Genomic DNA, 23,420 nt, shown 5'->3' with positions numbered 1-23,420 from the left:
AGATGTGAGTGTCTTGCAAAGAACAGAGAAACACCTTGGTAGGACAGATGTGTGTGTTGAGATAATGGAATCACATAATCATAGAATCATCAAGGTTGGAAGAGATCTTTAAGATTATCCAGTGCAACCATCAATCCTTGTAACGCACAAACCACTAAATATTGTTCATAGAATGTTATGGTCCATATGCTTGTTTGGTCCATAGGCTTGTTTATTCCATAGTAAGCTAGCAGTTGTCATTCCTTTTTAGAGAGAATGATGACCGTCTTCCATATGAACAGCATCCAGTTCCAAACGACTTTTCAAAAGTTTCAGAATGGATTTTCTGACCTACATCAAAGGAGAGCAGAATGACAACTTGAAAAAGAGGTTCTGAGGCAGAGATATTTGTGTGCGTACCATTCTTGCAGGACATATATGTGCATACACACACAAAGCTGTGTATTTTTAATCACAGAATCACAGAATAAACTAAATTGTAAAAGACCTCTGAGATCATCAAGTCCAACCTATGATCCAACAGTCCCTTGTCAATCAGACCATGGCACTAAGTGCCACATCCAGTCTTTTCTTAAACACCTCCGGGGATGGTGAATCCACCACCTCCTTGGGCAGCCCATTCCAATGCCCAATCACCCTTTCTGTGAAGAACTTCTTCCTAATGTCCAAACTAAATCTCCCCTGGCATAGCTTAAGACTGTGCCCTCTCATCCTGTCACCAGTTGCCTGGGAGAAGAGGCTACCCCCCACCTGGCTAAAACCTCCTTTCAAGTAGTTGCAGAGAGTGATGAGGTCTCCCCTGAGACTCCTCCTCTCCAGAATAAACAACCCCAGCTCCCTCAGCCTCTCCTCATACAACTTGTGGTCCAGACCCTTCACCCAACATCGTTGCCCTTCTCTGGATATGCTCCACTACCTTAATATCCCAACCTCCTAAACTGGGGTGCCCAGAACTGGACACAATACTTAAGGTGTGGCCTCACCAGTGTCGAGTACAGAGGAAGAATCACTTCCTTGTTATTCCTGATAGAGGCCAGGATGCCACTGGCCTTCTTGGTCACCTGGGTACACTGCTGGCTCATGTTCAGCCTTCTGTAAATCAGTACCCCCAGGTCCCTATCTCCCTAGCTGCTCTGATCCCTGGGGATCAGAACACTGATCCCTGGAGGACACCACTAGTGACCAGCCGCCAACTGGATGCAACACCATTCAAGGGCCCAACTTGGACTAATGAAACTAAACAAAAGTATTGTGCTTAACAAAAGCAAATCAAAGTAGGCTGTCAGCAGAAGCAAAGAAAAAGTATTTTGTCACAAAACACTCATAAGAAAGGGAAGAGAAAGCAGGTGTGCAAAACTCCCTGCTTGTCTCTACAGTATAATCACCTGCAGGTGAATAATAGCTAATATGTACTCTCAACTGTGGCAACTTTTATAGTACTCTGGATGTTTTTCATTTGCTGTTATCTCACTAGTTATTCATTTGGCACAAGGGACCGTTAAAGTCAATGGAATTACCCCAGACTTGAAATTCTAAATCCAGTTCGACCTCTTCATTTTCACAGCTTATAACAACTTGAGACGATGGAAGTCCTTCTGATGAGCAAATGCTATTGCTAACCTACTTGTTGTTATTAAATGCTCTCTTCATTAGTCTAGTATGGACTTAAAATCACCGTAATAGATACACCATGTTTATTGTACCCATAGCACCAAGTGTTAAGAATTAATAGAGATTTCATGATGAATAATTATTACACTTTACAGTATTTTCCTTGTGGAGTTCTTGCAAGTTATCACATTAATAAAACAGGGACTGTAAACATCAATGTTGAAAGAAACTTCATTATCAGGGCTCTCAGAGAAACACTTTCCTGTCAACTTTATGGCATCTAACACAATGCCATAAAGTTTTAAACTTATTAAAGAATCCCCTTGCCTTATTCTTCATCAACTACATTAAGTTATACGCTACCCCAATAATTGGTGCTGCAAATTTTGAATCTAAGTCCCCAACACCATGCTCAAAGAACTCACATCTGAATCTCCAGTCTTGAAGTCACACTTTATTCTTGACCTGGAAATTATGAAAATATTTACACATTTACTTTCTTGAACCATGTAGTATGTAGGCAGTGGAAATACCTTACCTCAGTCATTTTCATCAGAATGCTAAAAAAGTGAGCATGAAATTCTTTGCAAAATAAGCTGGATACAAGCATGTACTGTTAAACCACTGTACACTTAAAATAATGATAATTAATAAGTGTATTCTGAAGTTCATGTCATCCTTTCAAAGACAGTACATCAAAGAAGAAAAAAGAGGTCACAGACGATAACCTAAACCTCTTGATTAACATTTGATACCTCTGACTGAAATCAACAGTAAACTTTATAAAACCATTAACTGCTGTTTCAAGAAGAAAATCTTTTATAGAATCTACTGTGTACAAAATAGAATACTGATTTTATAGACAATCTTAAAATGATGTTTCCATGCAGTTAATATCTTGAAATCTTATAGAACAGTTGGAGCTTTAAGAGGAATAAACACTTGCATATAATTATATCTTTTGTTATCACATGGCTTTGGTATTCCAATACTGATATTCTACTTTGTACACTGTTATCAGGCGAAATAGTTTAAATTGTTCTACTGGCCTTTAAAAGTCAACTTGCTATCTGTTGTTGCTTTTTTAAAAATATGTCTGACACTTTGAAAAAAGCAGGTATTGAAGAACTGTCTCTGTAGATGCAATACTGCTCTCTTGTATGACATTTAAATTTATAAACAACAGACAACTGAATTCTGATCTCATTCAAAAGAAAGGCAAATCCCTAATTAACTTTGATTTGAATCACAGGTGGTCCTGTTATACATCCTGAAATGAACAAAAAATTATAGTTTCATATTAATCCTATTGTTTCACTGTACTTTGATGCTTAGGTGATCTAAGCATCTGGAGATATCTTTCTTTCACAAAATAAGTTTAGATTCCTCCAAACTATCTCAGAAACATATTATTTGAATATATTCACCAAACTGAGGAAACAAAGCACACACAGGAAAAGAACCAGTATCACATCAAATAACTTGCACTAGCCAGGTCCAGTAGAACCTTTAATGTCAAAAGGTACTGATTACAGAAACTATACAGTTTACTCTAAGACGTGTTCATGTATGATGTTTTGTTTTTTTTTTTAGAAGCCTTTAAAATTATTTGTAAAAATAAATTTGCTGCAGATAAATATGTCACTTAACATTGAACACTTTAGTCTGTGTAGAAATTTACTTGGACAATTATCCATCAGTTACCATATTACTTTTGAATATGATTTCCTTAAATTCCTCAGAGAGAACAACACTAAATTCATCTCAACTTCTCCATTGCAATTGATAAATATCTCTACAGGTGATGGTATCAACATTCCTTTCCTTAACAGAGCCATGAAACCCCGTCACCTCTTACATACAAAGTCCATAACATCCTGAAAATTTAATTTTTTAAAATATTTAAAATCCTTAAACATTGTTTCAAATCTTGTCACAAACACAGGTATGCTTTTGTGTGTATATATGAAGTTGGTCAATCTGCTTCCAAACACTTTTTTCTGAAAGGTGGAGGTAGGGATAAAAATCTTAGATACTCTCCCTAAAATTCTGAATATGGAAATAACAATGCTTTCTTCCAAAAAAAATTCCAGCTCCTGTAGGAAAAACATACCACCACCACAAAAAACCAAACAAAACACAACAAAACAACAACACAAAACAGCAAAGACAAAAAAACCACAGAAAACCCCACAACCAAACAAAAAAGAATTTCTTCTTTGTTTATGTGATTTCAGTAGATGTCTTCTGTTATTTTCTCTCTTTTTCTCTTTTTTTCTCTCTTTCTTTCTCTCTTTCTCTCCTTTCTTTTCTTTCTTTCTTTTCTTTTTGTAAAGTTAATATAGCCCTGTGGATATTCTTATTGTCCGATGCAGTAGGGATAGCGATTTAAAGCTCATTGTTGGGATCTGAAATGCAGTATCTCAAACTGAGTACCACATGCAGAGCAGCAGTTATAATATTTCTATTTCCTCTGCTGTTCACCTAGAAACAGTAAAACTCCTGCTGGCTCTCTTATCAGAGATGTGGACAAACTGAAGGAAAGACCAAGATCACCTCTAGAAAAAAAACAAGATTAACATCATGTGCTTTAATTTAAATGCTCAGCATTTCTAGCTCAATAGAGAATGACTCATGAATTTCAGTAGAACATTTGGTCCTTTTCTTTCCCACCTATTTAATTCACGGTATACATTTGGTATTCTATGAATCTATGTTTCACATTCTGGCAAATAGTCCTTTGATGAGTAGTCTAATGCAAAAGATTTAAATGTGCCTTAATATTGATATTGAAAATATTGATTGTGATGAGAAGCTATTTATTCATCTGCAAAATCAGTTTAGGTTACAAAACTAAGAGAAATGAAAGATACATTTACTTTTTGAAGTAAATTATGTAAATGTATTTATTTCACTGGCAAGATTTCCAACAGGCCCAGTCATAGAACTTGGAGAAGGGCCCTTTACCTATACTTGCAAGCAGAAGACTGGAAATGCTATTGATGATCCAGAGATCACAGAATAGACTAGGAACTCATCCAGAATTTGCAGTTCCTAATCTCATATTGTTTATGAATTGCAATATCAGAAAAATCAGTCGAAATTCCTTTTATTTGGTGAGCAATTTTGGTTCTTATTCATTTGTGTGGTGTTTTGTACCTCAAGAAGCCCAATCTGTCTGGATCCATAATTGATAGATCATATGAATATCCTGGAAAGCTTCAGTTAACTGAAGGTTTTCTCCTGTGTAATAAAAGGTAGGCTAACCACTACGGTGATATGATGCCTTTATCCCTTTGTCAAACGAATTGACAGGAGTTCAAGGTGCGCTAAGAATATCAGATTGAACTTGTTAGCCAATGCCTTTGAAAGCAAAGGTGGAATCAGAAAGAAATGTTATTGTTTCTAATGTAAGCTAGATATGGATCAAAATACAAAAAACTAATTATTGCCTGTCCTTTTTCAGAATTCCACAGTACATGCAAATTGTAGCTATCCTGACTTGTGAAGGGCTTCATCATCTTTGCTGAAAACATTCCTATTGCCATTTATTTTGCCTGAATGATGACAGTTTTTACCAAGTGTAGAGGGAAGCTTCAAGGTAGTAGATGTCAATTATTTATGAACTAGATTCAGTGAGTCATTAATCATGAGAGTAATTGAACTGGCTTTGACAGTGCTACTTGTTTCAGTAATTACAAGTAAAGAGTTCACAGCTTGATGCATAGCTAACCATCTACTTAATATGAAGAAAGGGCAATCCAATAAACGTTATTCTTGTCATTTTATATTTCACATAGTGATGCACTTAACATGTATGTTTCTTATAATCCTGATGCTACAGTTCATTATTAGTACCAACGAACATTCTGTTGCTATTCTCTTTCTGACATGTATATGTTAATTATAAATTCTGAGCACAACACAGATAGAAATTTTATGCCTAGATTCACTCTCAACTATCATAGAAAGCAAAACAATAACTACATAAATTGAAATGGTAACATAACTTTACATGGTCATCTACTGCAGGCTCCAAGTTCCTTAATGTGTTTCATACTACCTTGTAAAAATAGAAGTTCCTTTGGAATAATGGAGAATACACACATCTTGTATTCTGCTTTATCAAGTATGAACAGTTTTAAAACATGTAGGAGAACTACATTCAGAACATCCAAGAGTCCTATTCTTTTATATTTTGACTTTTCACAGAAAGCCATGAACATTCTTTTTATGCCCTGACTTTAGAAATTGCAGAGTTTCTGCAGAGTTTAAGAATTCTCTTTGCTATAAAAAGGAAGCACTGGGTTTTACTCCTGACCCATAGGGATTTTCTGTGCAGAGAAGTGAATATATGCTGAAACAGTGTGTCAATGGCTTCAAATACTGTAGTTAGATTTGCTATAAAATGGGAGGGGCAGAGGGAGGGAGGGGTAATTGGGAAGATCCCCAAAGGGCAAAATCCTATTCACAAGTGGTTGAAATTCATCAGAACGAAAAAGCAAAATTGGTGTTCAGGTGACAAGAGAGACAGGAAAAGGCACCACCAACTCTAGGACACGAACAGATTGAAAAGCTTGAAAAAGTTCTGACTGTCAGCTACCTGGAGAGTTCTTAAGGACATGTTCATGGCTTGTTATCTGTGGCAGGAGAGCTGGAGGGAGGAAAAAAAAGGCTCAAGCTTCAGGGTTAAAAATTTCTCTGAAAATCTTTCCCTCCTTCACTACTACGGAACAGAGGAACTGGGTTTTATGAGGAAAAGCAGAAATATTCAGCCTATATCAGGATGTATACACATAATACATGTATATATAAAGAGAGAAAGGTATATATACATACACATATATGTTTATGCAGATGTTTTAATGTAAGTGAATATGCATTTTATTTTTGTGAATCATATAACCCGGAATTTACCTTAGAGGTGATAGGATGGTTTCTGTGCATGTCTTCTGGGGATCCCACCTCTGGCAAGCATCCATACTTTCACCAACCTCCGTTAAGGAGTTATCAAACTGACTGGAAAGTTCTAAGATTAATGTATGATTTCATGTGAAATTTAAACTAAAAGTTGATTGATATGTTTATTTGTGGGATGGTAGAGTGTCCAACTGGCAGTCAAAGATATCTTGGAGCCCAATGTTTACTTACACAAAAAAATAAGGATATATCCCATAAAACATGCTTGAGAGGGTGGGGGAGAAAAAGGTCTAGAGTTCTTAGCATTGGAATGACATGGACCTGTTAGCGCATGTCTGGAGAGGGACACAAAAATGATCAAAGGGTTGTAACACCTCTCCTACAAGAGAAGGCTGAAAGAGTTAGGGCTGTTCAGCCTGGAGAAGGGAAGGTTGGAGGAGATTGTATTGCAGCCCTTCAATATTTAAAGGAGATGTATAAGAAAGATGGGGATAGATTTTTAAGCAGGCCCTAAAGAAATAGGACAAGTTTTACTGGTTTTAAACCAAAAGAAGGTAGATTCAGACTAGATATAAGGAATAAGCATTTTGCAATGAGAGTGGTAAGACACTAGTATGCCGGGGCTGCACTGTAGGGGGCCACGCACTGGTTCCACTGGGCACGCTGTATGGCCAGTGGGTTCTGGGGATTTTGCCCTCGTGGAGGAGGAAAGGAGGAACCACGGAACGCATGGAGGTTTACCAGTCCAATTTGTGGGAGGGGAGGGTTGTTGGGCAGGCCATGGGGGTCCTCAGACTGGTGGAAGGGCAGGTGAGGAAGTCCTGTGTGGAGTGTTGCAGGTGAGTGGCACAGGGGAGGATCTGTGGTGACGTGGTGGGGGGAGGATAAGGCCAGGGTAGATAGTGGGTTCTTCTGGGAAGTTGGAGAGTTTTAGCCGGGCGGGGGTCATGGGAAGTACCCAAGCCCTGGGTGAGTGCGGGGACCGGAACGGTTTGTTTTTGGCTCACCTGCGGCTACTCCCCAGGTTCGATATGTTTTGGATATATTTATTGTGGCCTGAAAGGGTGGTCAGGACAAAGAGATGTTCCTGGGTATTTCCCTGGGATTGAGTATAGATGGGTAGCAGAAAAGTAGGGAGTGAAAGGCTTGCCCAATCCACTTAGTGGGTAAGAAGCCTGTGTACCCCTACGTGGTTGTGAGCTACGCTGGCTATGGTACATGCCTTCAGCAGGATCTCCCATGCCAGACAGGTCAATACCATAGGGTCAGATATAATATCTCCATGGGTAGGATGAGCTCGCTAGCCTTCTGGCAGTCATCCTAGGAGAAGGACAACTCTAATTCCAAACCCAGGCAGATGGAACTCATTTGGCCCTGTAAGGTCATCCATCTAAGAGAAGGATATTCTAATTAAACCTACATCCTGAGGACCTCACTGCCACCGTCCAAGCTCACTCAGCCCTGGTAGATGAACCTTAGGAGTAAAGGATAGGTCCAGTCCCACGCATACTGCGTCTCACCTAAAAAATCCACTGTGCAGGCTTGAAGGTTTTACCCACATTTGCAAAGCCCTGTAGCGATAGGCGAGGGTCGAAATGGCAGGTGAAAGGTGCACTGGAAGCCGCAGACCTAACCCTTCATGCAGGTGGTTCAGGATATTTTTCGTTAGAGACTGACCGGAGATGACAGTCTCTTTGGGTAGCACCTTGAACGACCAAGCAGCCTTTTTCAAGGAGAGCACTGCTTGCTCCACACAGAGAGGGGCCTAGAAAAAGTGGCCTAACCAAAGCTCATCTCCATCTTGGTGGTTAACTGTGGCCAACGGGCATCTTCTTCTAATGAGGTCACACGAAGATCAAGAGACAAAGGCATGAACCTGTCTTCAAAGGTGTACCCAAATTGACTCTTGCATGCTGAAACATCAAAACCATGCTCGATTCTGTGGATAGTGGATGCCCTGAGTATCATTCTGCCCTAATTGCCCATGAACTGTCACGTCTCAACATCAATATTGCTGCTCTCAGTGAAGTTCGTCTCCATGAGGAAGGCAGCCTTAGAGAACACAGTGCCGGTTACACACTCTATTGGTCAGGTAAACCCAGAACCGAAAGGTATCTTTCAGAGTTGGCTTCATGATTAAAAACTCCATTGTTCCTAAACTCGAAAATCTGCCAACAGTCATTCTGATCGCATTATGTCCCTGTGCCTTCCACTACACAACAAGCAACACGTTGTTCTCTTCAGTATATATGTCCCAACTCTCCAAGCTGACCCTGACGAAAAAGATAAAATTTTACACTGACCTGCGCCGCCTTATCTGGATCTCTTTCCCCCCATGGCGTGGGGCGGCCCAGTTCTAGTTCCATTTCCATCTGAAGAACCATTTCCGACGGCTTAAGTGGATGGAGGGGGGACTCCAGTGCCAGGGGTTTCTTCAGATCCTGAGCCTGGACGGGAGAAGTACTCTCCCCTCCCCACGTTGTCCCATGGCAGCCACGGAGACAGCACACAGGGTGCAAAGAGGAGGCAAGAGAGTGTTTGTTGTTGGGGGGGTTACATTTATAGGCTTAGGAGGATTCACAGAGTAACCAATTACAGGTTGCAGGAAGGGGTTAACAACCAATAGGAAGGGGTTAAAAGGGGCCAATGAGAACACCTTAGGACATCTTCCCAGGACATTCCTGCATGGGATAACACTTGTCGTGGGGGGTCTTGGGAAGAAGAAAGCATGAGTTAGCAAAGAGACTACAAAAAGCCATTTTGAAACATGTTTAAACCACAGTTTTCTCATATACTGCAGATTTACTGCCACAGCCTTACCCAAAAGGTGCCTGCAGTGGATAAGATCATTATCCTTGGTGATTTCAACACCAGATTAGGAAAGAACTTTGAAGCCTGGAAAGGAGTAATAGGCAAGCATGGTGTTGGAAACTGCAACAATAATGGTCGACTTCTAGAATTCTGTGCGGGGCAACAGCTCACCATCATTAAGACTATCTTTCAGCAGAAAGATAGTCTGAAGACAACCTGGATGCATCCCAGATCTAAGCATTGGCACCTCATTGATTATGTCTTGGTGCAATGGAGAGATGTTCGCAATGTCCACCATACCCACCTGACGCCCAGTGCAGAATGCCAAACAGACCATCGGTTTGTGCGCTACAAACTCAACTTCAGTCTTAAATTCAAACCTAAAAGGAGCAGTATCCCAAGGAGGAGACTCCAAGTTAACAATCTTCAAACAGCCACAGTGATAGACAGATTCCAGGCAAATCTTCAAACTAGGCTCGAAAATCATTATATAGATTCTATAGATCCCTCTCCTGAAACACTTTGGCATTATAGGAAAAACAGCATCCTACAGTCCTCTGAAGAATCCTTTGGGTTCTCCTTCAGAAAAACAAGGACTGGTTTGATGAAAACAATCAAGAGATCCAGGAATTGTTGAGGAAGAAGAGATCTGCTCACCAAGTACACCTTGCACTGCCATCCTGTCACGTAAGAAAAGCAGCCTTTTGTCTTGCATGCAGCAAGCTCCAACAGAAACTTCCTGACATCCAGAACAGATGGTGGATCAATCTAGCATGAAAAAACTCAATTATGTGCAGATACGGGTGATCACAGAGGATTCTATGAAGCCCTAAAAACAGCATACGGGCCTACATACCAGGTCCAAAGCCCTCTACTCAGTGCTGATGGTCAAATGCTTCTAATAGATAAAACCTCCATTCTGAATCGATGGTCTGAACACTTTCAGACTCTTTTCAGTACTAGCCATGTAGGTCAAGACTCAGCAATTCAGTCCATCACACAACAACCAGTGAAGAATGAATTGGATACTGCCCCTACTGTGGGAGAAACTCTTAAGGCCATACAGCGGGTGAAAATTGGTAAGGCAAGTGGGGTTGATGGAATTCCAACCGAAGTCTGGAAACATGGGGGCCTTGCACTCCATGCTAAATTTCACGAGTTTGTGGTGCGCTGTTGGGAACTAGGCAAACTACCATCAGACCTTTGTGATGCAGTCATCACCACCTTGTATAAGAAGAAAGGAATTAAATCAGACTGTTCAAATTACTGTGGTATTACTCTGCTCTCCATTACTGGTAAAATCCTGGCAAGAATACTCTTGAACAGACTAATACCTGCTACAGCAGAAGGAATTCTACCTGAAAGTCAATGTGATTTCAGAGTCAACAAGAGTACCACGGACATGGTATTTGTTCTCAGACAACTGGAAGAGAAGTGTAGGGAACAGAACAAAGGTCTCTATGTAACCTTTGTCGACCTCACCAAGGCTTTTGATACTGTGAGCAGAAAAGGTCTATGGTAGATTTTGGAACATTTAGGTTGTCCTCCCAAGTTCCTTAAAATGATCATCTCACTCCACGAGGATCAGCACAGCCAAGTTAAACATGGCAATGCACTTTCTGAGTCCGTTCTAATAACTAATGGTGTGAAACAAGGCTGCGTTCTCGCACCAACCCTACTCACAATCTTTTTCAGCATGATGCTCCAAAGGGCCACAGCAGACCTTGATGATCAGGACGGTATCTACATTCGATATCGTACTGATGGAAGCCTTTTCAACCTAAGGTGACTAAAGGCCCACACTAAGATTTTAAATCTCCTTGTCCGGGAGCTGCTTTATGCTGATGCTGCCGCCCTTGTTGCCCACACAGAAGTAGCTCTGCAGCGTTTAACATCCTGCTTTGCTGAGGCTGCTGAGCTCTTTGGGCTGGAAGTCAGCTTAAAGAAGACAGAAGTTCTCTATCAACCAGTACCTCAGGAAGTCTTCCATCATCCCCATATCACCATTGGCCAATCAGAGCTCAAATCAGTCCAACAGTTTAATTACCTAGGTAGCCTCATCTCCTTGGATGGTAAGATTGACAGGGAGATAGACAACACGTTAGCAAAGGCATATAGAGCTTTTGGAAAATTCCATAAAAGAGTTTGGCAAAATAAACACTTGAAGAAAAGTACCAAGATCAGTGTTTACAAAGCCATAGTGCTGTCTACTCTCTTATACGGATCTGAATCATGGGTCATTTACCACCACCACCTGTGTCTCCTAGAACGCTTCCATCAATGCTGTCTCTGTACAATCCTAAACATCCACTGGTCAGATTATGTGACTAATACGTCTGTTCTAGAACAAGTAGCAGTCACAAGCATTGAGGCCATGTTGCTGAGAACACAGCTGTGCTGGACAGGGTACGTCTCAAGGATGAAGGACCACTGCCTCCCTAAGATCTTGCTTTATGGTGAACTTGCCACCGTCTGCTGCAAGAGAGAAGTCCTGAAGAAAATTCCATCTTTTTTCAGCGAAACAATTTTTCATATGTCAGGTAATGTGCATAAAAGGACTGTACAACTCTATAGAGGGGTTGCTCTGTTGCATCTAAGTAGGATGTGTTTAAATGAATGAACTAATCAGGGCATTACATTTCTATCTGCTCTGATTTCCCTACATAAATCATATTCATTTATTGCATCCTTAATTGTGAAGCTACGACCTCTTGTTTTGCAACCTTTTCTTTTATCTCGTTATAACCCTAAATGATTTGCACATATCATCTTTAATTGACACCTCAGTGTGACATCAGCAAATGGTGAGGAAATAGACCACTGAGAACAGCATAATGTCCTCGTCATTGCATCAATTATGTTTCAGAAAACCACTGAGGATATTTGGTATTTTATAAGTGTCTTTGGGCAGTAAGAATTCCAAATTGAGGTCATGAAAAAAACAGACCATTTCTTAAATCAAAACCAAAGAAACTAAAATTTTCTTGTTCACCTTGATGTCAGCCACTAGTAAATTTGCATGAAAGTGCCAAGGACATAAATCTGCTTTTTACAGTCCCCAAGGACCTGGTGTATGTTCTGTGTCCTTTACATGGGGTTGTTCAGTATAATGTGATATAAAATTTTATGCAGAATATTAAGTGTATAAAGGATTCACAAACCAGTAGCAACACAGTCTATATTAACTTGGGGGGAAAACTTAACAAAAGTATCTTAAACATTTTTATCTCATGTCCTAACAGTCATTTGTACTTTATAAGATGATGCATGCCTTAATCAAAAGAGGTCAGGACAAAACCTTTTTAAAAATAATGTTGGTAGGTGCTGTGTTAAATGCATTCAAGCCAAAGAATAGTGTTTAAAATTTTCCTCCTCACCATAATTTCTAGGAAGCAAGAAACTTGTGAAAATGGAGAAATACCTTCTAACTATCCTTTCGTACCACTATACAAAAAGTAAAGCTACAACTCTGGATTTTTAAAACACAACTGTTTCCAGAAGTAGTTGAAAAGGTTTTCTATTGTTTGCTGCATTTAAATGCTTTGAAATGGAAATTTCAGAAACACTGTATTAAAACAGTTTTAACAGCCTTGACATTTCAGTGTGTGCTGTGTGAAACGTAACATTGCACACTGTTCTCTATGAACAGAGTGATTACCCAATATGGATAATTCCTTAGATTCTGAGCTTTCTAGAAACATTGCAAAAAAAGGAAAAAGAAACAGAAACAACTTAGGGGAGTAATGTTTGCGATTCAGCTGTCCCAGCTAAGTTCAGATGACTCTAAGAGAAAATTTTTGCTCTTTTTCATGCAAAGAAACAGACTTTTCTAGCCCTTATATATGTTTTTGTTCTTTCCACCATCAACTGTTTAACAATTGTCAATCTACCTTCCAAGTTTCTCACAAAAGCAGTCAAATGATTTTAGCATTCTGATTTTTTCTATTCCACTTCCTATAGTTGTTTAATATTTAAATAATAACCTGACAAAAACCTTTAGATGATATAAGGGACTACAGTTTGGAAGAAAACACAATGATTTGTGGAAGTTCACATCTCTTACCATCAATCTGTACAATTTTTTTCCTGACTTGTCTCAAGTATAGTAGTACTTCCCTGCACAGCTTTTAAAAATACACAGCTTTTAAAAATCAAATGAGACCTTATGTTTACAAGCAGGGGTTTTTTTCTTTTTACCAGAGCTTTGGCAGCCTATAGTCACTGTTGGTTTTCTTGTTTACAAACATAGCTCTTTCTGTCTATATTTCTTTCCTTTCACCCATTAAACCAGCAACTCAGATAAATGTAGGTACTTTATTCAGGTCTAAAGCATCTGGAGAATGGACAAAGTTTCAAAGACTCAGCTTTCCAGTTTCTCCTAGGCTAGGTTAAAAAAACTATATCAAGACATCTGATCTACCATTCCTATGACTCTCCTGATGTAGCTCCCAAGCCAATGCAAGTCCCTTAGTGACAGCACTGCAGTACATGACTGGAGGGCAAAACACTGTAATCTGAGTGGAGATCCCTAAAACTTTTTAAGATAGAAAAATACCTGAAGTCCAAATTCCTAAATTAAATCTTAATAAAACTTAAGTCTTTCAGGTGGAAGAACTAGAGGAGACACAAAAGTAGTTTTGAGGGGATAACCTATCTGCTCAGTTCCTTTTCCTTTTTATTCATTGTCACAGTGCATATAAAATTTTACAGGACAATGTACTTTGTAAATTAAAAAACTTTATTTTATGAGCACATTTATCATTGTCGGGACAGGCACCACACTGGGATTTCATGAAGAAAAGCCTTTACTTCATACAAACATGGCCAATTTATAGTCTCCCCTAGCCAGCCTGTTTCACCACCATTGGTGCCCTTACTACATACACATTTTAAGATTAAGCAACTCAGGGTGACTCAGTAAACAGTCCAGGCTCTCTGGCTATCACAGCGCCCCACAGCTCTGTCCTTCCTGTTCACCTTCTCATCTTCATTGTTTACATTCCTTCACAACTTCACAGCTGCAAGCACTCAAATTTAGGGCCCAAGCTGTCCACAGCTCAATTGCATCCCACACACATTAAAAAATTAAAACAAACACAACAAACAAGGGCTCAATCCCCTTTGCTGAGCATTTTCTATAAAGAGTTTTTTATTCACCACTTCAGTCATGAGAGTTTCATCACTTATAATCCATAAATCTTAACTTGTGCACAGTTTACTATGGGAGTGCTCATTCATCTTCCTCAAGTTATGGTGTAGAAGTCCACTATATCAGACCAGGAAGCACAAAAGTCTCAACACTCCAGCTGCTGTTGGTTCTGCCTGAAAAGGTTTTTAGGTAACTTGACTTTTTATAGCCTCCAGCAAGGAATCTTGGTTTTACCATTTCTACAAGTTAGCAGTAGGCGGACAGTCAGTACTGATTGCCAAACAATCTATATGCAAAGATGATGGCTGCAGGACACACCAATCTGCAGGTGATAATGATTGTATAATGGCCTTCTAGTTCTTTCTGGACACCTGCCTTGCATTTGTGTTGCTCTTGCTTTAACCTAATGGTGCCCCTCCCAGCATAAATCAGGCCTCGGCATGAGCTGTGTTAGCAAAAAAACTAAGCAGGAGCTAAGTGAACAGTCACATTAATGGATTATCTTTGAGGGTATAGCGGAGACCCTAGTAAAAAGAAGCAAGTTCCACTAATTTTTCCCAATGACCTACAGATCACACCATCCTTAGGTAGAATAGTACCTTATATATTCTAGTTGACTTCTTTGACATGAGCATTGTGCATTCAAAGTGCAGTGTTGGCTTTTTGCAACTAATCAACAATGCAAAATGAGAAAATGGTTGAGTTGAATTAAAGTGGGAAGCTCTACTAAGGGTAGAAGAAGTTAACTAGAAAGAATTTTGGGAAATGTGAAGAAATTCTTGATATTTTCACATTAAAATTTTAAAATTTTGAGCTTCCTCAAGAAACCTTTTTCAGCAGAGACAGGAATCATACATTCTGTCTACTGCTCAGTCATTATTTCTTTCTCCATGTAGGACAGTAATTATCTATTCTTTATCTACACACCCTCACCATCTACAAGGAGGAAAACGAGCATAAAGCAAACTTCCTCTCTTCAGGAGATAGCCATGAACAGCCTTTTCTCCTTCGACTGTATTTTGTCAAACAGAGTCAAGTCTAATTTGTCACTATGCAGAAGGATGTATACTTGAAAAAAATGTTGAACTGGACCTAATTCAGTTAATTGAATGTTTAATTGTTGCTAGCTAAAATAATACATTGTCATGAAGCGTAAGAAGTTCCAACATAGAATTCTAACAGCAGAATAAATAGCTAACTAATTAACTACCCAACTAACTAACTAATTAATGTTAATTTAACAGCCCCTATAGAGTCAGATTAACCTCTATTCTGAATTGCAGTGGTTTAGTGTCCTAAGTATCCCAAAAAAATTCCCATTCTATCCTGCATATGAAATCCACATTTAATGTAACCGTATTTTATACAAGGTGACAATCTGGTCACAAGAATGACGAATTCAAGAATGTGAAACCTGATCAATTCATAGATATTGTTTTGCTATTGTACAACTGCTGCTGCACCTGGGAGGTATACTAGAGTGCCTGGTTGATACAATGAAGTGAGGGTTTTATCCAGCTTTACAAGTATTGTAGACACAGGAAACTGCAGGATGTATAGAAATAAAAGAATGATTAACGGTCAATAACACCTTACTGAATTAGAAAAAAAAAAAAAGAAAAACAAAGAAAACCAAAACAAAACAGACAACCAACCAACCAAACTAAAATCACAAACAAAACCCAATGTTTACTGCGCACTATTAAATGTACACATTTAATTCTGTCATAAAGTGATAAAAGCCTTTTGTTTCTATCAGACATACAAAAAAAAAAAGGGTTACTGTACTCAGGGAAGCTTAACTGAGTATAAATTTCTAGGTAGATTAGCAACTTTCTTCATCAGATTACCAAAAAACCACCAGGATTATGTTAATAATTTCCAGGCCCTTCCTTTTGTCCACAATAAGCCCTACTAGTTCCTATGATACAACTCTTTTTCCCCTCTGAAATAGGTGCATCCTGTCAGGTGTCAGTAGGCCAGGTGAAGAGAAGATCATCCCATGGTCAACAAACCCAACATTTTTCTGCTTACACCAACTTTGTCACCATGGTGACAAAAAAGAGTTTCTTAAGGTAACAAACAATGTAAAAGCTAACAAGTGGCTTAACATGAGCAATAGCTTCCAACTAGTTACCCCTTGTTACATAAGACCATCTAATTATTTTCTGAAGGATCTCTTATATCTTGCACCTTTTCTACCCACAAACATAGCATAGGCCTTGGAAAAATAAAACTATTGTTTCCTTGTATCCAATTGTATGAATATACATCTCTTTAGTTAGAACTATTCCTTGCTTAACCATCTTGTTCGTTTTCTTCTCAGATCTTGTTTGGATTGTGATTGGCCTCTCAAATGTCAGCATTTTTTCTTAACATCATTAATGAATTTCAATACAAAATAATATCTTTTCTCCAGCAACTCTGACTGGATGTTACAAGAGTAATTTGGACCTTTTTCCTGTCTTATTTCCTGATTAATTGATGCATTTCTTCCAACCACACAAATGTTCTCTACAAATACTGACATTAATTTTCATAATCTTTAAACAGACACAGAATTCAAACCCAAGTCACTTAGGACAGTAGAACAATGTGTTACCTTACAAGTAATTTAAAGCAAATAGTACATTCTGATTAAAGAACACATCTCCATCCTATATCATTTGAGAGATGCATAACTGGCTTTACAACATCCTAATCTTGTGATCTACCCTACTTTTGCCCTGCAATATGTTATTTATTGTCATTGTGTCTCTTTGAGGCCACATATCTAGTCAGCCACAGTGGTCTGACCTAAACAACTACCTGCAAGGTAGCATTTTTTATAGGTTACTACTCTAAGGTGAAAGGTAGATATAGATGTTCCCAAAAATCAAAATATCATGACTCTGCAGTTCTTTCCCATATTCCTCCTGGACATTTACACCTATTTCTATCCTGTACCTCCAAAGCTCTAACCACCGAGAGTAGTTTTTCTTCACTGCTCAGCAGCCACAGTCCCACTGTGCTTGCACTTTCTCCTCTATTTTACATTTCAGTTAAACCGTATAGTATTGGGCATCCAACTGACCTTATATGAAAATAGTAGAACTATGTGAGAGCTGTGGAATAAAAAACTAAAAACTAATTTAGCAGTACAGAGATAAACTTCAGATTGTACAAAGTTTGAAAGCAATATTGTTTTAACAAATCAGTATCCAGGAAACATTTGATCAAGAAAAAGTGATTTGATGCATAAAATCATAGTTGACTCAGTGAAACTCCAGTACATCAAAGAAAATTCAAACTGTTTCCCTGAAGTGCTTTTATCTTCATCAGGAAGATAACAACATCAGGAAAAGCAAAGGAGGTTAAAGTAATTAGGCCACTAAATACTGGAGTACCAACAAGCAGCGTAAGGAAGAAGAGAAACAGAGAGAGAAAGAGAAAGCAGGTATTGTGACTGAATATGGAAACTAAATACAAACATGGAGATTCAGAGAGTCATGCCTCTGTGAATGCTAAGAATTAACAATGACATAGATAAAGCTCTGAGAAGCAGTAACATACAACTCCTTTATCTTTGCTTTTTTCTGTAAAATCCTCTCAGCAGGAGTCAAGGTTAGAGAAGTACCAATTATGGTCATATGCTTTAGGTAATATCAGTTCTAAAGCCACTAAAAGCCAATAGTTTCAATGTCTTCTTTTTAAAATACTGGAATTGATGTGGAGTAAAATTATTTTGCTGCTGATAAGTTTTTATGGCTTTTTATTAGTACTTACTTTCACTAAGTCTGGCTATTTGAGCATCAGTAAGGTTGAATGAAGAAACAATTTTATTTCTTGCATGACTCCTATAGCTGAAAACAAGGGATAAACTACAAATTCAGGTAACAGTATCTTATAAAAATATCTAGAGATCTCTAGTTTTACTCTGAAACATGTTGTGACAAGACGAATTTTTACCATACTATTATAAAGATTTATGTTTTATTCGACTCATAAAATATAGGTACTGTCATTAACAATTACTGACAGATCTAATTACAATTTTGTAGTTAAATGTAGAACTTATTTACATTAAGACAAGTGAGTAGAGTATCATTTTACCCGATAGATCAAAGTAAAACACTGTTGTGGAGATGGCAATGGGAACAACATACTTAAAATTCTGTTGCATTTGACACTTGAGTTCACACGTCGATATGTGATTTTTCCAGAAGAGCTTCCATTGTTAATCTACATAAATGAAACTACTGAGAAATATCCATTACATTAAAATAGTTAAATGCATTTGTCTAAATAGAGTCTTATGAAGTAAGTACTGTATTCTGACTTTATCTATGTTCGTTTGAAGTGTCAGCTAGTCACTAAATCACAGAATACGCTGAGTTGAAAGGACCCCACAAGGATCATTGAGTCCAATTCCAGGCTCTGCACAGGATCATCCCTAAGAGTCACACCACGTGCTTCAGAATATCACCCAAATGCTTCTTGAACTCTGACAGGCTTGGTGCTGTGACCACTTCCTTGGGAAGCCTGTTCCAACCATCTTCTGGGGGAAGAACCTCTGTCTAATATCCAGGCCAAACCTTCCCTGACACAACTTCAGGCCATTTCCTCAGGTCCTGTCACTGTTCACCAGAGAGAACAAATCAGTGCTTGCCCCTTGTCTACCCCTGATGAGGAAGTTGTAGACTGCAATGGGGTCTCCCTTCAGCCTCCTCCAGGCTGAACACCAAGTGCCCTCAGCCACTCCTCATATGGCTTCCCCTCAAGGTTCTTCACCATCTTCATTGCCCCCCTTTGGACACTCTCTAACAGCTTAATATCTTTTATTGTGATGCCCAAATTTGCCACAACATTCAAGGTGAGGCAGTCCCAGCGCAGAGCAGAGCGGGACAATCTCCTCCCTCAACTGGTTGGCAATTGTGTGCCTGATGCCCCCAGGACACAGTTGGCCCTTCTGGCTGCCAGGGCACTGTTGATTCATATTCAACTTACCTAGTCAAAATAGATTGAATTTTCCTTTGTGTTTAAAATAGTGTTGAATTAATGTTTTTGTAGATATTTTTCAAATAAATACACTGCTACTGTCCTAGTTGCAGGGCCAGGACCAGTTTATCACTATGTGGGTATAACCAAAACTGTGTATTCTACACCCTCTGTGTCATTTCTGATGGACTGCTAATAATCGATCATTTGTAGCAACTGCCCAGGCCACACCTGACACCTCAGGCTACAAGCTGGGTGTTAAAGACACCAATGACTTAGCTGTGATAACTCCCCTCCAGGGAGGCATTGCACCTTCACACCCAGTCTGAGGAGTCATCTCTGCTAATGGGCCATACTGGACTGGCATAATAGGTAGCTGCAACACCTAGACTGTCAAAGATTCCAAAAATATCCCATGACTCAGAGAGTTAAATCACCCATTGTGAAATCCCCTGTCCTGAAGGAGGTACTGGGCATTTCTACCTGAACCTGAGCATATATAATTTTTGGGTTTTGGGAGTTCTGGTACCGCTCATGGGATCCAGAGGAGGCCCAGAACTCCAACAGGACTACCACTGCTACTCTCGACAAGACCGCAACCATTACCTCAACAACTGCCATCATCATCTGAACAAACAGGTTTTCTTTCCTTTTACTTTGCACCCACAGAGGTCATATGGTGCTCAGCACAGGGTCTAATGAACACTGTCCTGTTCTTGTCCCAGGGTGCTGGGTTATACATCTGTTTTTGTTGGTTAACACCAGATTTTCTCTGTATCATTGCATCTATTGTAATTTATTTTTAGCAAATTGTAACTCTGACTTATAGTCTCTCTCAAGTTGGGTTCACTTCTCCTGCCGGTTAATTTTTAAACCAGCACAGTTACTTATTATTTTAATTATATTTGATAATTTCGTATATATTCACCATTACAGTTACGCTAAAGTTTTCTGGTTTATATTCTACTGATTCCCAGTTTATTTAGTAAAATTTAAAATAAATTTGAATGGATATTATGAAGACATTTTGGTCATTAAAGAGAAATCTGTGGCAATAAAAGTTGAATAAGATATAAGAATAAGTTCTGTTTCAGAGCTTGAAATAGCTGGAAATGTTGGCCCAGATAAGACATTTATAAGTCAGTTGTTTGGAGCATATAGTGAGAATAAAGTATTTAGTATGTTCCTATTCTGTGCTACAACATTCCTGGATTTCAGACTATAGATATTTCAGTTGGTGCCAAGAAAATGAGGAACACAGGGTGGCTAACCATGTACGTTTTGAGTGATTGCTCATTGTCCAGCTTGGCAGGTGACTGCTTGGCAGAGGCAAAATGGAGTTCAGTTCTTCAGTTAATTACCCTCATCATGACTAGCTCATAGAGGATTTCTGCTATTTGCACTGATTAGAAATCCAACAAAAGCGTATTCTGTAGCATAGGCAATCTGGTAAAATTTGAAAGTCCTTTAAAAATTGGTTGAATTTTGATAGTATTTTCAGTTATTTTAGCCCAGTTTTCCGAGTTCACTATACAGATGCAATAGAAATACTCATTTAAACACTGCCATAAATTGTACTAGTTGCTCTTTCTCTTAGAATGTGTACATTCAGTGGTTAGAAGACATGTTTCATCTTGCAGTCTTCTTTTGCTGTCTAATGCACAATAGAAAGAGAATGATCTTTGGAGAGGGTGCATAGTAATGAAACCCTGCTCCATGAACACATTTTGTTGTTTCCTCACCTGAAACAAAGAATAAATTTCCTTTAGGAGATTGTGCTCCAAATTGTACTAAAAAATACCCATCCTTAACATTTCTGGAGCAGCTAGCTCGATGGATACAATTGCTTTGCAGACAGCTTCATTTGGGGATGAGTTTGCAAGCAGACAAGTTTGCACGGGTTTGTTTATGTGTGAATCACTTAATTGACATTAAAAGAATGAATGGGTTAGGGCAGGTTAGGGCTTGTGGTCTGGTCAATGAGGCAGCAGCAGGGACTGGAGGAAGGTCTGGGGGTGAGGATTGAGCTGTGCAGGGGCTTTGTGAGTCCAGGAACACCCAAGCAGCAGCGCCGTGAGGACCCGGAAGCCCTCGACAGCCAACCAGGTAAGGAGGGGGTGGTGCCAGCAGGAACCAAGGGAGATTTAAATGGCTCCAGGGAGCGTGAGAGACGCAGAACACAGCAAACAGGAGCAGGCAAACAGAGGTGTGGCACATCTACGAGGGTGTGGCGCAGCAGTTTGCATAGGCAGGATGAGCAGGAGAGATTCCTCTCTGACCTTCCAGGGCCACCTAATAGAGGCAGGAAACAGACCCAGTAGTTGGTAAGGAAGAACAAAAAGACGCTTTCAGCCACAATCTTATTAACATGCTAATTTAAGCTGGCTCAGTTATGGTGCTGATATGCTGTGAAGCTCAACCCATTGTAGCTGCAGGAGTCACAGAACCAGCCATGTCAGAGGCCTCCAGACAGCCAGACCTGCTGATGGGAGAGGCAGCTCTCCAGGTCAAAGGTTGCCAGGAGTGCATCCAAAAAGGTTGGCGCCAAAAAACAGTTCTTTTACAGAAGGTGTTCTATGGTTGAAGGGCTGTGTTGCCAGATGAAGGAGCTACATGAAGAACTGAACAGGCTACACAGTATTTGAGCAAATGAGCAACAAGAGATAGACTGATCATTTTCAGAGGCATCTCAAGACTCTCGGGTGTCTTGAACCTCCATGGTAGTGGAGAAGCAGATGGATTCAGAATCCTGCAGTGTAAGTAGTCAAAGGACAGTTGGTCAAGGGTCTGTTAAAGATGAAGGCCACTGCACATACAAGGAGGAAGGTTCCTCCTCAGAATCTGACAAGTAGGACTGGTACCTTCAACAACAGGTATGAGGCTCTGGAACCAGAAGGCCAAACAACTGATGAGGTAATGAGGTGAGTGAAGGTCATTTTGGGATAGTGGGACTCCTAAAACAACACCACCTGTAGCCGCATCACGACCTTCTCTGCTAACAGGAAAAGAAGGGGAGTTGTAACAAGAGACTCCCTTCTAAGGGGAATGGAGGGCCCGATATGCAGACTGGACCCAACTCACAGGAAAGTCTGTTGTCTCCCCGGGGCTCAGGTAAGGGACATTACTGGAAAACTCTCCAGTTATAAAAGGTAGTCTGATTACTATCTGCTATTGGTTATTCAAACTGGCAGCAATGGAATAACAAAGAGAAGTCTGAGGGCAATCAAAAGAAACTTCAGGGCCCTGGGACAGTTGATAGAGGGATCAGGAGCACACTGATTTCCTTCATTCTTCCAGTAACAAGGAATAATATTGATTGGAATGGGCAGATCCATCAGGTCTGAGAGCGTCTCTGAGGTTGGTATAAGCAAAAAAATGTTGGGTTTGTTGACCATGGGATGACCTTCTCAACACCTGGTCTACTGACACCTGACAGGATGCACCTATTTCAGAGGAGAAAAAGAGTTCTAGCACAGGAACTAGTCGGGCTCATTGGCAGAGCTTTAAACTACCTTGGAAGGGGGAAAGGGACAAAACCAGGCTCATTAGTGATGAGCAACAGGTTGGAGTGCCAAAACTTGAGGAAATGAGCACTAATAGAATTCCTCAATCTGCTTCACAAGGTGTTGGCTACAATGTACCACAACTGAAATGTTTCTACACTAATGTATGCAGCACCATGAACAAATAAGAGGAGCTCAAAGCTTTGGGCCAGTCCCAGAGATTTGACATTATTGGTGTAAGTGAAACCTGGTGGGATGAGTTCTGTGACTGAAGTGCCCTGTTGGACAGATACAGGCTCTACAGGAGGGATAGGTGGGGCAGAACAGCAAAGGGGAGGCACTGTATGTAACAGTAGGATTAGAATGTATGGAGCTCACAGGTGGCAATGGCACAGTCGAGTAAAAATCAAAGAGCAAACAAATAATGCAGATATAATGTGAGAGTCTGC

The sequence above is a fragment of the Corapipo altera genome, unplaced genomic scaffold (genome assembly GCF_003945725.1).
Source record: "Corapipo altera isolate COAL_440 unplaced genomic scaffold, ASM394572v1 61167, whole genome shotgun sequence".
In the NCBI taxonomy this organism is placed as follows: domain Eukaryota; kingdom Metazoa; phylum Chordata; class Aves; order Passeriformes; family Pipridae; genus Corapipo; species Corapipo altera.
The sequence above is the reverse complement of the archived record's forward strand: the minus strand, read 5'-3'. Positions refer to the sequence as shown.